The sequence below is a fragment of the Manacus candei genome, unplaced genomic scaffold, assembly GCF_025592945.1.
Source record: "Manacus candei isolate 608988 ecotype Guabito, Panama unplaced genomic scaffold, ASM2559294v1 h1tg000109l, whole genome shotgun sequence".
Taxonomy (NCBI): Eukaryota; Metazoa; Chordata; class Aves; order Passeriformes; family Pipridae; genus Manacus; species Manacus candei.
In genome coordinates, this window is record NW_026138157.1 from 1851762 (window position 1) to 1868524 (window position 16763).

The window sequence follows — 16763 nt, forward strand, 5'->3', positions numbered from 1 at the left end:
AGTTCCCCCATCCTCGCTCCCGTGCTGAGCCGGGATTCGCGCTGGGGGCCCGGCCGAGCAACAGATCCGGCGCCCCGCATTCCCACATTCCCAGCGGCGCGCCCGGTTCCCCACGCGGCGGAGGAGGACGAGCCGGCCGGGATCAGGAATCCCTCCCGGGGGCGGCCGCGTCCCACGCCCGGTGCCTTGCCCGGGGTGACCCAGCAGCGAGCGGCTGCCCCGCCGCCGGCAGCGCTCCAGGAGCGGGGCGAGGGAGGGAACAAAAGGGGCAGCGGGACCGCTTTCCCTCCCTTCGTCACACGAGGCTCCTGCCCGGAAAACCTGCACGCCGCGGGGGAGAACTGGTGGGGGAGAAGGGACGGGAACGGGGAGTCCGGACCCGCCCTGGCTAAATGGGCAACCAAAGTACGTATAGACCGCTCACTGTTATTTTGCGACTCGGACTGTACGTCAGGATGAGGCAACGCAATGCACGATCATGGAAAGCAGCTTGTGGGGTGTGTCTGCTATTTTCATTCAAATTAACTTCTGTAGCAAGTTGGTTTTTTTATTGGCCTGTGCAATTAAAAGTGCCATTTGACTAGCAGCGGTTATCTCGTATCAGCCAAACTGTCCCCAGCCACTCCCCGCCTCCCTCTGCCATTTTAATCCAAGAGAATTTGCACAGGGGGAGGGGGAAAGAGCTGCCGAGGGAGAGCCGTGGTCTCCAGCCCTGGGCTTATCCTTCCCTCTCTGTGTTGTGCTTAAGATTATCAAAATCATTTCACTTCTAGTTTAGACACGGTATTTTCTCCATTAAAATTAGGGAAAGAAATACCTTTTTGAAATGCATGGTAGTTCGTTTCAGCATACTGTCGTCTTTACAATATCTCCTTTCTCCTCTACACTCGGTATGTGTGTTGTTTGTACATACTGACATGCACAGTTTCCTTCATGTACACATGCGTTTACCTGTGAATATTTATTCAACACATTTATTTAACGCAGAAAAACTGAGCTCACTTTCACTGCATTAAAATAACTTTTGCTAGCTCACAATGCTAAATTTTATGACTATGACTCTTGATCCCACACTCTTTAAAAATATCAGCTCTAAATCAGGGGAGTAATTAGTGATGCTCTTAATCCCCAGCACTGACAGCCACAAATATTTTCCAGTGTGAAGTGTATTACTTCTGTAGTGCAGAATACATTTTCATGATAGACAGGAATGCAAACATGGCTGAGTGTTCGTTATCCTTCTCTGTACTCTAGGATTTCTACACCAGAAATCCTAACACTCTAGGATTTCTACACCAGAAATCCAAGAGCAGGAAAGGAACACCCACTCTTTCATTTAAAAATGAGCTTGAGTGAAACTCAAAAGGTTTCTCCATTGCTTTTGAAAGTCCCACCACTTAAAAAAAAAAAAAAAAGGCTTACCCAAGACTTAGGCTGAAACACACTTGAACTTGAACCAAAGACCACAGACGACATTTGGAAGCGTGTGTGTACAGTTTACACCGAGACATGTGTGTACAGCTTTGCAAATTGGGGCCTAATTTTTGTCTTCACTTCCTCTCTCTCCTCCTAATTTTTGTCTTCTCCTCCTCTCTTTATAGCCCTTACCCACTTAGGCCCCAGGATTAAAATATTAAGTCAATCATCTAAATTATTTATAACAAAATTTCACTCATTTAAACTGTTGAAACAACATTTACTGCCGCTTCGCCACTGTTTGCCTTTCCCAAAGCCATGGCCCCTGCAGCTCCTCCTGGAACTGGGATTGAGCAGTGCAGTCCACCCCCAGGCTGGGGGAGCAGTGTATTCCCTGTCCCCCATTCTGCTTGGCAGTGCCATGAGGGAGGCCACCGCTGCTGAAACCATACCCTGGGGCAGTAGGGCACACTCTACCCCTCCTGCCCACTCACCAGGCTGCTCTGTGACCCCAGCAGAAGATAAGGAGATGCCCAGGAACAGCAGCAGATCTCTGCCTTCTGCCTTGGGTGCCAAAGGCTGCATGTGTGCACTCTGTGCATGTGTGTATGTCCCCAAAGCAGGAAGTCTTGGCATTGTCACTGTCACTGCAGTTTGCACCTGTCACAGCTGTTGTCCCAGGCCAACAACATCCTCTTCACCCACAGCAGGGCTCCTATTTGTTTTCAAACCTTTCTGCAGAAATTCATAAGCCCTGAACAGAACATCTCTGATGCTAATGGGAGCTTTTTATTTCTAACCATTGAGAAAAATTTTTTGTGCTTGTTTCTTCTTCCTGAACACTGTGGTGGTGGGTTTCTTTCTGCTTCGGCTTTAGCCTGAAGTTATGAGGGTGTTCCAACACAGCACTACAGATTTTGGGGGTGTTCTTGAAGGAAACTTTGAAAAATTCTTTTCTGGCCATAAAGAAAACTCTTTGCAGAGTGTGGGTGAACATGTACACAGAAACTGTACACAAAACACAGAACTGTGTTTTATTTTTTAGCAGCAGTAGTGAATACACTTTTATCAGCCTCTAATACAAGTGCCAGAAGAGCAATGAATTCTACTCCTCTGGCTTGTGCTGTTTGCTCTGCAGAAAACCTGTGTTAAAACTTATTTTGAAGTTCTGCAAGGTGGGACAGATGAGGAGGAAACCCCTTGAGCACTAAGTGAGCCTATGGTGTGTGGGGGTCCTGTTTACCCGGATCAAAATTCTATTGAGACACATTAGGCCATGATCCCACATGTAACTGTGCACACCTGTGTGACCTGCCAAGGCTCACCAAGAGGAGTTTTGTGCATGATCTGCAACAGATGTAAAGCAGGGATGATATTTTTCCTAGATCCTGAGCTTGACTGCAACTTCTGGACATTACTGAAATGTAGTGGTTAACCTGCTCAGCTATTTAGATATCAGACCAAAAAAGATGGGAAAAAAGGTCTCCTCCTTATAAAGACAGTGTTATTGTTGCATGTGTGTTGTAACCTAACAGGTTGCATGAGGCAGGACTGTCTTTTTAAATAATTTCTTGAAATTTGTTTCTCTTTGTCAAGGGAAAAGCACCTCTCCTTGCCAGTTTTTAAATGAAAACTTTTCTTATTGCCATTAACCCTGTCACTCCCACAAATGAAATACAGATGAAGTAGAAATGCAGCCAGGATGCCCAACAACTGAGCAGCCTTCATTCCCTGGATGAAAAAAAAAGTGTCTTCTGCCTCTTTCTTGGTCTCCTTCCTTTTGAGACTTTTCCCAGGGCAGCAATGCTCATCATGCATCCTCAGGGCTGCCAGTTCTTGCGACAAAGGGTTACGAGAGCTAAAACCCTACCCATTTGCTGGAGCTGTAAAAAGCAGCTCTCACCTCTTTTGTACAGTATTTTCCTTGAAAACAGACATGCTAAAAATGCTTACCCCAGTGAGAATGTGCCTGTGTGTTTACACAAGTATATATGTATGTATGTATATATATATATACACACATATATTTGGTTACTAGTAGTAAAAGGGACAATTAATCATACTCTGGACTGATTGTTTTTAATACTGAAAGGCTATTAATCAGGAAAATGTTGCCCTTTGAACAAGATGTTTATACAGTCAACACTATGGATTGTTTTTTTTCCCACTGGTGCTAAGCTGCCTGCTAATGCAGAGCGGAAGTCGGGTTTATAATCTCTTACATTAGAACTTTGTGCTCCAAGTTCGACAACAATTTTGGCTGGAATTTGGAAGGAATGCATGGGAGTTGATGCCTGGTTCTCTTAGATTTCAAGGGGACTTGGGTGTTCAAAACCAAAATCTCTGGAAGCATTTACAAGCCTAAAAGACAGAAACAGGCATCATGTGAAAATTTCAAAAACACCCCCTTCTGCTGTAAAAACCCCAAGGGGCATCTAATTTCACTTTAATGTAACTAAAAGACTTTTAAAGTCTGTCCCTAAATCTCTTGCGAGCCTTTGCAAATTTGTCCTTGGAGCCTTTCAGCCTGAAAGTTGCTTTTAGAGAAGGAATAGTATAGCAAATTTTAATCCAAACTTTTATTTCCCACTGGAGAGAATGGCTCATATCCTGTAGTGAGTGGGAGGCCAGCGGAAAAAATAGAGGGGGGAACTATGGTGGGAGTGAGAGGGTGCAGAGAGGCAGCTGGGGCTGGATCAGCAGCAGGAGGCAGGAAAAGGGATGCTGGCAGCTGCAGGGTAAGCACGGCAGGACTAGAGGAGCCACAGCAGCCCAGGAAACCATGTCTTGGCTTGAAGCAAAGCTCCAGGCTGATCCGGAGGGGAGGCACTAAGGGCTGGCCCTGGGAGGAAGGAGAGGATGAGACTGAAATCCTGCACAGGCAGAGGCTGACGACACCAGAGAGAGCAGTGGGACAAACACACGACATCTTGGCACAGGCAGAATTTGCTGTGTATCCCAGCAAAGTATGGACACAGACTCTAGTGGTTTTGTTTCAGCATCCATGCTGGGAGCTATTTCACAGCCTGTGAAGCTGATGGGAATAGGAATCATCCATCTGTCTGTGCTCTCGTGCCCATCCCCTTAGCAGGGTCTTGACTCCTGGGGTGTATGGCTTTCCCTGTCACCCCGTGTTGCTCTCACAGGATTCCACTTCCTCCCTTTCCTCCTGGGAGCTTCTCTCAGCTAATTAAATTTGAGACTGTCAAGGAGCCCTGTTCCCCCTCAGCTCCCCCAGCTGCCCAGCCAGCAGGGCTCCAGAGTGGGGCACCCTCGGCAGGCAGCACCCAGAGTGGGCAGCCCCTCTCTGAACACCATCCTGCACCCCTGATCAGCCCCGGAGAAGAGCTCAGGAGGAGAAAGTGGGAAGGGACAGCAGTGAGAGGAGGTGAGACAGGAGCTAGTCTCTGGTGGTACTAATCCCTCCATAGCTGGTGCCTTCTCACAAAAACCAAACTTTGAATGAGGTGGGACAGGGACCTTTACCTGCCTGAGGATGAGGAAAAGGCACACAGCAAAATCAGAGTAGAAAGCCTCAGATAACTGATGGGCTTGCCCCACTCACTTCTGTGTTTATCTCCATATTTGAAGAGAAACACATGGTGTGAAGAGATTACTCCTTAAAAAAACAAATGGAGAAACAATATTTCCTTTTCGGGAACCACTTAATTGTAGAGATGATTGCAGGTGGCACAGCACTTATCTGGGAAGATACTCCTCTCTTTTTATAAACTTTCATTTCACTTGTCTCGTTCATCACCATCTCAGCAGCGAGGCACAGTGCTGAAGTCTGGGAGGGGAGACAGAATTGCAGGGGACAGCTGCCATCATTTTTAGAGTGATTGGGAGTCAAATAACATAATTTTCCTCATTGGTGATTTTGAACAAGCAATGCACATCCCTTTGTGGAGCTCTTTGTCACAAGACCTAGCGGGACAGAGATTTAACAGTAGATATTCATTGCAAGAGGTTTGCAAGGAATACAATCCCTTGCACTTCAGTTTTTAAATCAACCTTTTTTTCTTTTTTTTTTTTTTTTTTTGAGTCAGGGAAGTTTTCCTCGGGAGCGGCTACTTGTGCAGTTCTGTGGCATTATCTTTGAAGGATGCTGCTATGGCAAGGCTAACCAACTATGAGAAACATCACCTGAATCCAGCAGGAAAACTCCTATACAAGCCTCTCGATGGGAGCAGCTTTCCACGTTGCTGCAGTCCACAGCAACAGAGGTGGAAGCAGAAAAGGCTGCTCAGAGAGAGGTGTCCTACCTTTGCAACCTGGCAGGCAGCTCCCTACCAGCACCCTCCCACGATAGTGCCCGGGGCTGCAATCGCAGCTAAGTCCCTCAACCAAGCCTCCCTCAGTCCCCCTCATGTCTTGCTGCTATCAGGGTAATCTCAGCAATGAGGAAGAGAGGTCCAGTTGAGAGGCAGCTGCTTGCTCCTGAAATCCTACCAAAAAAACCCCCAGTTTGACGTCCTGCCAACACAGCCCCCTTTACTCCACCATTCATCTCAATCTCTTCCCATGACATAGGCTGATCTTAGGGAAATGCAGCCAGGGGTATCCTGAAGGGCCTCTGACCACTGGCATTCCTATGGGAAAGGGAACTATTTGAATTAATCTGAAATTCCCCTCAAAACTCACAGTCGTAGGTCCAAGCAAACTGTTGTAACAGAGTAAAAATGTACAGGTTGGTATGTCCATACACGTATGTGGGAGTGGAGAAAATTGTCTTTCGCGTCATTCTGACATACATGGAGATCACTCTGCTGAAATCCCTGGAAATTCCCTTTGTTAAAAAAAACAGTAGAAGGCTCAGGCCCAGTGTTTCTGTGAACACACCCCTAAGGCAGCACAGCTCATCAGGACTCTAGTGCCAACCTTTTATTGTGCACTTTCTCTTCCATTCAGTCCAAATATAATCTGGAAATCTCAAATGCTAGTTATCTCAGGGGAAGAAAAGAGAAATCAAGGTTAGTCCTTCACTGGTGTTTGTCTAAAGAAAACCTGCAACACATGAAAACCCAAAAAAGACATTAAAAAAATCAATGAAAGCTCTATTTAGTGTCAAGTGAGGAACTAATCATGAACCAAAAGAAACAATTTTATAAAACAACATGACCTGGTACCTCTTAAAATCATTATTAAAAAGAAAGCTACATTCCTATCTGCCCCAAGATTTTTTTTTCCCTTATTAAACACTGAACACATCTAAGACAGATGCATTTCCCCCCCACACCAGCACTGAGCACAGGGGATGGATGCTGTTTCTCAACAGACAACTTGTTGGTACCCTCTCACAGCCACTGCACCACTGGAATTCACCTGATGACACCAGAAACCAAACTCAGACATTAGACCAAATCTTTATTCTGTGGTCTACTTTTTCTCAGTTACAATGTTGTAAATCGAGGGTTTAAACTGATCCCAACCTGCTCGGAGGCACTGGAAGGCTCTGGATTAATATCAAGCACAGGCATCTACCTCCTGCTGTTTCTGTGTCTGTGGTATCAATAGTGATTTTGAAAATTATTATTTCCATACAGGCTATAATGACTTACAAGGAATAGTTACAGCCTGTTGTGCAAATGTGAACAACACTCGCTTTTTTAAAACGTGGATTTTTCATACGACAGGAACTAATGGCCCTTTCAGAGCAGTTATGGTCTATCTTGTCAATTTGGTTTCTATTCATGCATGCTAAGTGAATTTTTATAGCCAAACTAGGAGTCCTTAAAAATGAGCCTTATACTGGAAATGCAGATGTGACTTACTGTGAGTTGTGCTAGGAGAGCATCCCTGCCCCTGGGGAGCCAGAGCCAGTAATCAGAATTCCCTTTCCCTGTGCACATAACATGACTTGCAGGCACTCTTTCATCTGCACTGAGAGGCAGGAAGGAGAGGCAGAATTAGCCCCTCATTACAATAATGTTTCTCACACTTTCTCCAGCTACTCTCTGCAGGCATTAGTAGAGAGGCCCCGGCTGCCAGAATTGCTGAAAACCTACATCTCCAGTTAAAAGAAATCAGAGAGCAGGGTGCTCAGTGGCTCTGAAAAATCACAGCCACAGAGCTTTAAACAAATGCTTTTATGCCATTAAAAATATAAATATATAGACTCACCTTAACTTTACTCTCTACTGTGAGTGCTTTGTTGTGAAAGAAAATTGTATATTTTCCAGACTATCTGATTTCTCTTACGGCTTCACCACTATAAACTGTACTGCATATGTACATCAATATATTTACCTGCCTGCTTCACAGCTGGACAGAAAATGAAGCCATCTCAATCATCTTCACATTCAGCAATAGAGAAAACTGAATTTTTCCCTCACTCGATGCCAATTAAAATGCAAAATGTGGATAATCTGATCTCCACTAAATATTCCAATCCCCTCCATAGCACAGGGTGGATATACTTCGGTACTCACTGGCAACCTGAACCTTTTCTAAGACTGGAAAAAGCAAGAGAATAGAGACTGTACAATCTTATTACTTATTTATTCAGAATGTTGTAGCCGTGCCTCCCTTCATCTCTTGGCTCCTTACCCAAAACCTGTGTAATGAGCAACATCACAGGACCTGACTACCAGCAGACGCGACACCTCCACTGAAATGAATGCATTTATACTGATTTATGGCAGCTGAGGAGCTGCCACAGCACATCCAGGGAATACCTATCTCTCCAGAAAAAAAGATACACCTCTGACAATGTGTTCCTGAGGTATTTCTCACAGATCCCATGCCTTAGTGGAGTAGGAGCCACCCCCCACCCCAGCTTCTAATCTTGTCTCCATTGCTGCACCGAGTGCCTGACCACCTTGTCCTCATCACAGAGGCTCTCCTCTGAAAAGGCATGGAGCCAAACCTGGCATGAACCGATCAGATATGTACAAAGGAAAATCTTGACAGCATCTGTGAACAGAGTTTAAGAGAAAGGAACAAAATAATACCACATATGTTAACAGATTGAAATGGTAGCTATGGTGACCACGGACAGACAAAGAACAAACCATTTTGACTGAATTCAGCGAATTCTTTCTGGCAACAAACTGCAAGTATAAAGCAAACTTTTAAAAATCCCTAATGAAATCATTATAACAAATCCATTTAGCTCTGTTTGGTGTGTTTGCTTTTTAAATTTCCATTGCAGCTATTACATTAAACCTATTAATCATTGATGTAGTCAAATAATTTCCACCAACTAAAAATAGGGATTTTCTCACTGTAAAAATAAATAAATAAATAAATAAATAAATAAATTGCATTTTCAAGACAAAAAATTAAAAGCAAGGAATAGTTATTGTAAAATGGCAGGCATTCATAATTCAGAGCATTTTCTAGTACAGGAGAGAGTGTCTGGGTTTTGTAGAATAAAGGCTTGTTTATGAAAGTTGGATCACTTTCCCTATCCTGATATGCAGTGTAGCTATGGAAAATGACAGTCCTGTTTATTGTGTATCACAGTGTCAAACACCTCAGAGTCTCTTTCCTCCAGGGTGCCCATTTTTTTTCAGCCCTTTGGAGGAGCTGTCCCTCAGTGCTCTCCCACTGAGGGCTGGCCAGTTGTGCCAAGGGGAATTGGGCTGAGGACAACGTGGGGGAGCACAGAGCTGAGTTATGGAGAGGCAGAAAAGCTGCCTCCTTAGAACCAGCCCTGGAGATAGCTGGGAGATGGGGAAGATTACTCCAGTACCAGCACAGCATAAGGCTGCTCAAAATGCTGCACAGCTGCTTGCAAACTCCCACCCCAGGAGGCTTGCAGGGGCTGGAGGAGGCTCCACAGGGAATGTCACGATGGAGACTCCGGCATGTCACCTGCTGTGGAGCATCCCAGGCACACCTTGGTGGACACCCCACTGCCTGCTCTGTTTTAGTCCAGAGACTGATTCAACAACCAAACAGACAATGCTGCCCCAGTACCCCATCCCTTCCCCCAGCTGCACTCGCTGGGTATAGTTTCACAGCACAACACAAAATCCTAATTCTAACCTGAAGTTAGAAGTCTTACTTCTAACCGGAAGAACTACTGTCATTTCCCTGTCTTGTTAATATTTAACTCAGTGCGTTTGGTCCTTTCTGCAGACTGTACAATTCCTAACAAGATGGATTTGCAATGTTGCCATGCTTTGGATGCTCCAGGAGCAGTAACTTCAGATTTCTGCAGTGCACGGACACTCTCAACTCTACACTCTCATTATCTGCACAAGTTAATTGTTCTTTAAAAAACAAAACAAACCAAAAAAAGCAAACTGGCAAGAAGTGCCCACCAGTCAAATGCCACTATCTGTTTGATGACTGAGGCTCTGGCTCAGCCTTCTGTCAATTAAATTAAGTTCCCAGCTATGCCATCGCTGCCTGCGTGACAAAAGGCACTTCACTGGCTGGCTCTGCTCTTCAGTTTCCTGTACACTAAAACGGGACCAAGTTTAAGGCCTTTCACTTCTGCCTAGCATGGCCCTTCCTTATATTCTCCACCCACACACTTTGCTTTTATTCTTGCCAGCACATAAGGCAGGTCCTCTGGGACTGTGCCTGGCTCTGTATGGGCCCCCCGAGAGCAGAGCTGAGAGAGGGTGAGCACATGTGCTCCCTGTCTTTTGTAAAGGGATAGCCAGAGGAATGAGCATTCAGTCCACACAGCCTCACCTGCTCAAGCTGTTTGCTTTAGCCATGGCTCGAGTGTGGCAGGAGCACACAGAGTGGGGGGAAGAGGGGAAAAAATTAGTGCCTTTTCTTTTGGTATTGCCTGGAAACAGTAAAGAACCAGTTACTTTGATTTTATGTGCAGTAAACCCTCACTAGATGGCTCCTTACAGCAAGTAAATATATTCCTCACAGAAAGAACACTGATGTGGCATAATCTGTGTGAGAGCCGAGGTAGTGTGATGCTAACGGGGCTTTATCGCTGGCTGAGCGTTTTCCATGGAAAAGCAGTGTCTGACATGGGCTGTGTGGGTGAATTATGACTTACGAATGGCATCACTCCACGAGTCATGAACTGTGAGTCACATGGGCACGGGTGTCTCAGGCACATCAGAAATGCCACTTGCCCTTTTCTGTAGGTTTTTATGTTAATCCGTTTCACATTCAACTTTCTAATTCAGAAAGCAGAACTGGGTTGCAGTCAAGGGTACCAGCAGAGGAGATCCTGGGGGGGAAAGCAGCAAAGGTAATAGATGGTATTGAGCCAGAAACCCCAAATGTCATGTAATAACTCCTAAAACAAAGAAGCGATGCTGGCTTCTGAAATGCCCCCCCCCCTTACCATCACAAGAACATGTTATTTGTAATATGTGTATTGGCAGGATGTTCTGGGCAGAAGAGCAAAAAGAAATGAGCTGTCATCTGCAGTTAACCTCTCATTCATACATCACTGTGTGCACTCAGTGTTTCAAGGTTATGCAAGTTGATTGTGCCCTCATTAATGAGCAGTGTTAATTGGTGTCTATTCTGCTATGAGATAAACATATGTATATTATGTGTTAAAAGTACTGCAGGCTGTGAAGGAGCTGTGTGATATACAAATATGTATGGGCCCTGCATAGAGAGCTACAGGGAGAAGTTGTGTTGTGAAATGCTAGGACTGATTTAAATCCACCGGTGATTTCAGTCTGGGCAGCCCATGTCCCCGTAAGCCAGCCTGGCGCTGGCTCAAGGGCCGGGTAACTTCTGCTGGCAGAGCTCTGACACCATCACTTGGCTCCCTGCTCTGGCTCTTGTTGCACCCCCGAGCACTCTGCCTACAGCCCACTTTTCAAGGTGAATTAGCAGTGATTTTAGTTTCCCTTAAACCCCCAGGCTGTAAGCTCTGGCCATCACAGCTCGCAGATGATTTAACTGCCGTGGGGTCAGGGCAAGCAGACACAGTGGAAGATATTGTCCATCCCCATATAAACTGCCCCTGCTCAGGAGTCAGTGGCAAGGGAGCTAGGTTGGCTGCTGGTCTGTCTGTCAGCAGCCCCAAAGGCTTTATTTAGACTCTTTTCTCTCACTTTTCCCTCTGCACATGTGCTGGCATGGTGCTAACTTGGAATGAGCTCAAGTACACAGACTCATGAGACTCACCTCTTCTCATGAGGGACAGAAATCAAGGTTTGACATGGTGGCAGACCTGAACATCATGAAAAGACCTTTTATTCTTTCCCTGAGAGCTACTGAAAATGAGCACAGATAAATACCCTGAACCAGGTCATAATCAACACACAACATTGATGTAAATATGTGGATTAGAGAATTATGACAATTACATTAAATAACCTCAAAAGAAGAGAGTCACATGTCTCATAAACAAGCACAAGCTATCCCAGACCAATGCAAGAATATACTAATAAAGTAATATTTGATCATCTAATTAATGGAGCTGTTATCTCCCCATACCAATGCAGGGCTTAGAGCTTTTAGGCTGTTAAATATTTTGTCTCAATGTTTAAAAGCAAGTAGCACCCAACAGACCTTTCCTTTTCTAAGTAGCATTCCCTTGAAATGTGGTTGTTTACTTCAGACCTCGAAGGCTGGATTAACAGCAGAGATTGTTTGCTTTAAATTATACACACAAATTTTGTTGTCGTTGCTTCTGCCACTAACAGGCTATTTAATAAGTGTCAAAGTGGCAAAGCTTACTGGCTGCAAAAGTGAAAGGGTCAAATCTGTGCATCCAGAAATAATACAGAGATTTTCCTCTCTTTTCATGAAATGTACTTGCAGCAGGCAGTGTTAAAGTGCTTCCAACTTTCATAGCAACCAGGAGAAGCAGCTCATGAGTCAGCCCAAGGAGGAAATATGTCATTAGCCAGAGAGTTTTCAACATATGCAAAACTGTCGACGTGTCTATGGCATCCAGGGAGGAATTTTTATAATATTGGTCGTAGTCAGCAGTTTATTGCCACAGTCGTGGGTGTGGGCAAGTGTCTCAATGGCTGAGGCTGTGATTGCCCCCAACACCACTGAGTGTTTCACACCATGGCTCTCATGCTCCTTCTTTTCAAGACAGGAAACAGACGAGACATATTTGGTTTTGGTAGCTGCGGGAAAGACCCGAGTGCTCATGGTTGTACCTTGAGTTCCTCTTCATCCTTCATATCGTGTTCACCGCGCCAAGGAAGGGGTAGGGCTCTTATCTCAGCTTTCTGCAGTTCCAGCCCTTCTGCAACTGAATGAAAACAAACAGAAAGAAAAAAAATAATCAGCTCTGTAGGTTTTCTTGCCTGTGTAAATTATGCATCACACTCATTATAGGAAAAAGGAAGACGCAGATTTGGAAATCAGTTGTGAGTTTCTCCATATTTCTTACAGTTATGCCAGTGTTACAGCTGCATACACAGGGGACTTTTCTTTTTTCATGCAGCTTTACACCAAAATAAAGGCCTCAGTTGTTCTAGTTGGTGATTAGGCTCAATATTATGCCTCTGGGAATGGGAGGCACGGGCACTCAGAGGAGCAGAAAACTTAATGAGTTCTTTATATGAAGAAGAAAAAATTTTTCAAAATGTTTTCCAGAGCTCACAGGAGAGATTCAGAGGCTATTCCCTCTTCAGGAAGATGCAGCTCTTCCAGGTGAAAAAATTAACCCTCGTCTGCCCCCAGTAGCCCCTCACCGAAGGTTTCCTTGCCCTCCAAGCCCAAGCTGAGCTGTGGTGCACAAATTTTCTCACTGGTTAAAATGCTGAGCCCTTTACTAGATCTTTTTACTAATATGGCTCATATTGGCATGTTTCCCTGCAGGACTTGGGATTCACAGTGGGATCACTCAGAAACCAATCTTTTGTTGCACAACAAGCTCCAGAAAGACAAGGAGCACAACCAGTGAATTTGCATACGCTTACCTTGGAGGGGAGCTTGCAAGTGGTTCATGAACCAGGCTTAGGACACCCCTATTTTGGGTAGGTTCCTGTGTCCAGGTCTGACCTGAGAACATCACACCTCAAAATGGAAACTGCTGCACTGCGAGCTGAAAGGGCAGAGACCGTGTCCAGCAGGAGCAAAAGGGAAATGTTGTTATCTGAAAATATCTTTAGGTATTTGTAATTTTTATGGCTTTTGGTCTTTTTTTCAAGTTTGAATATTTTATGTGATGGAACAAATAAAACCAAAACCCAACCTCAAGACTGCTTGCAGAGCAGCTGGGCAGTGGGCAGAGCATCAGTGAGGCCGGGCAGCGAATCCCCACTGTCACCCTGAGGCAGAGCCTCCTGCAGCTTCTGGGTCTGTGACACCAACCTGGAGAGAACACCGCAGAGGCCACAAACTCTGACACCAGATGGCCCAGCACTGGAGCTGTGGGCCAACCTCAGCTCCCAGCAGTCCAGCTGGCAGCATGCCCTGCATCCCCAGACTCTGCCATCCCTGCTGCTGGGACACAGCACTTCCAGCACTGAGGCATCTTGTTGGATAGGGCCACCCGGGGGCGCCTGTTGAAGATGACCCCACTACCAGTTCTATCTACAGTAGGAGGTAAAGGCGTGATGCTAAAAGCTACCCACTGTCTTATTTTATCCCAGATCAGATGTCTCGAATTCAGTGAGCTGTGGTTGGTGCTTCCAAGTACACTGAAGCCTGCACATAAAAGAGGACAGGCAAAATAATAGTGTTGCAAAATGCTGAGAATAGTAGAAGTGGTCACCCCGTGTATCTGGGCTGCTAAGAAACCTCTTTCGATTAAATGAAACACAGAGCACAAGAAAAATTCTCACGTCATACATGATGGTGTCTCCTGGGCTGCCTTATGCTGAGATGAAAAAGAAAAAATTACCCATGCAAAGCCTACATCATCCATAATCTGCAATGCATTTGGACAGAGGGGGCCATCCTTAACCCAAACCATGTGTGTCTGGCTTTAAAACCAGCATTAGCAGGGCTCAACCAGCCTCTGTGCCATCCTGCATGTCCTGGATTCAGCGCTTCTCTCTGGGATTCAGAATTTCTTTCCATGTTCACTGCTGAATCACTCTCACATCAGCAGCATCACCGTGGGCAGTGTTCCCTCTACAAGGCATGCAAGTGGCAAGAACCCCCTGCCCAGCACAAGATCTCTTTTAGTGTCAGACTTCTGCAGGGCCTTGTGCAACTTTTTTTTTTTTTTAATCCCAAATTAAAACTTAAGCTTCAAAGGCATAGGTCTAAGGGGGTCTCTTCATGCAGACACTGTATTTCCTGGAACAGATCCTTTAATTTTGTGGTGAGACGGAGTTGAAGACATTTGTATTCAAATCCTTATTTAGGCTCTAATGCTCTTTAGTATTGGATATAGGGATTTTAGACTGGAAATGGCACTCTTGACTTTACTATCACCCCAAACAGACAGACAATCAAATTTTAAGCTGCTATTTCTTTTCCAGCCTTCTTATGCCATTTCCAACACTCTCCCAGAAACTGTAATTATTCTGCCACATCTACTCTACTAATAAAATTTATTCTGCTCTCTGTTTTTCCCCCCTATTTTCTTCTTATGTCTTACACCATCAAATAAAATCAGGGTTTTCATTTGTAAAGTGGTTATCAGCAGCTCAGCTTTTACTTACAGTTCTTTGAACAGGCTACAGGGATTCTAGATGGGTAGAAATGTGGTGTAATAACATATTCTGTGGTGCAACCTCCAAGCATCACTTTGTATGGGATGTCCCGCAATGCCCTGTCCTTCTAGGAGGGTTTTAGTCCTCCAGTAGTGGTTTTAATAATTTTGCTGGATGTTAAAAATAGATATGATCTAGCTGATGTTCTTGTCACTCATGCCAGCTCACCTCACTGTTTGCAATCCTCTCTGAACACAACAGGGTTTCGTAATCTCCAGAGCCCCCTGTAGAACAGCCCTCACTTAGGGATCTCTCAGAGCTTTACAAGCTCATGTTTTGCTGTTGTGTGCCAGCTAAAAACCACAGAGATGTACATCACTGGGATAGTGCAGAGGCAAGGGCAGATGGGACCTGCAGGTTCCAGTCCAGGTGCATGACCACATCCCTCTAAAACCGCATCCACTGAAACTTCCCTTGAAGGATTGATTGCATTTAAATTCTCAACTACACACAAAAAATAATATGAATATACACAAAAGATTTGTTTGAATCTCAGTTCATTCCCAGATTTGCTCATCTTTTTGCTGGTGGCTTTAGGAGCAGCAGCTTTTGTAGTTGTCCAGCAAAGGATTCATTCTCGTGTACCTTCTGTGCAGGTGTGTCTGTGGTGTCCATAGGGTCCCGTGCACCCCCTCTGCTCCCAAGTGTGCAGGTTTTTTTCCTCAAATGTTCACACCTGAGCTGGGATGCACAGGCAGAACCTTCCACTCACAAACACTTAACTCCCAGGCCTGGGGCCCAGGAGAGTTTTGTTTCAAGGGCTGATATTGCTCCTGCTCTTGAAAAAAACCCAACATCCCACACACATTAGGGACAAGCTGGAAACTTGCTGTATGTTCCCTTCACAGAAAACAGGGACTCCAAAAAACTGGGGGGGGGGGGGCAGAAATCAAAGGTCATTCCCAAAAGGCAACAAGACAACATTCATTTATATAGTCTCACATTCCCTCACCTAAAGGTAATAACAAACACCAAATAAATGGAATGGACACACCCGTTCATTGCTTTTAGATCTAGGGAATACTGCAAAGAAGTAGTTAGAAATATTATTTCATATTCTCAGCATGTGGATGCACATTGCTTTGGGAGCAGCTTTCCATGAGCACTCCAGCTAACAAGCTTGCTGCAGAACTATCTTTGAGCAGCAAATTTTTAAAAGAAACCCTAGAAAATATTCCCCAGAAGACAATTTGGAATAACTAATCATAAAAAACTTTACACTGGACACCTAATTTAGGAGCTCTGATCATCCTTTCAGCAGCTAGAAATATAACACTTCATCTGCTTGTCCAGTCAGAGCAGATGTGTGTGACTCACAGCCACCCGCTCGGGAAGTTATCGCTCCCTGAAAGTCGGAGCTGGATCGCAGAAAAATCATAAGTGAGAAAGAGTGTGTGTGTGTCAGGGGGTTCCCCTGAGTACATTATTTACTGTGAATTACTTAGACAGCCCTAGATTTTATTTGATAATTTTTCCCTTGATGTGTCCCATATAAAGGAAATGATAGCATTAACCAAAGCTAATCCATGGCACGGCTGGGAAGGGGATTATTTTGCCAATGATTAGTTTCTTTAAACGTGGAATTGTGATCAAAGCAATATGGTTCTGATTTTTTCTGTATTTTTTAGCTTTGTAGTATGGTTCTTCTTAATAGTAAGTTACTGCTATAAGCATGCTGTGAATTTCCAATATAGCAAAGCTTTAATAATTTGCAGCCATAATTGTTCCTGCTTCAGTCTCCAATTCAATTTGGTGTGGAATTCCCATCTCCCAACA

At 44.8% G+C, this 16763-nt stretch overlaps 1 long non-coding RNA gene across 1 annotated transcript; it reads right to left on the bottom strand.

Moving 5' to 3' along the window:
* Nucleotides 1-10341: 10341 nt before the first annotated feature.
* LOC127461592 (uncharacterized) lies at nucleotides 10342-13570 on the bottom strand. Its single transcript, XR_007900154.1, has 3 exons — nucleotides 13242-13570; nucleotides 12474-12568; nucleotides 10342-10567 (listed from the first exon to the last, which is right to left on the bottom strand). It is a non-coding gene; the product is annotated as an uncharacterized LOC127461592 (long non-coding RNA).
* Nucleotides 13571-16763: the final 3193 nt, after the last annotated feature.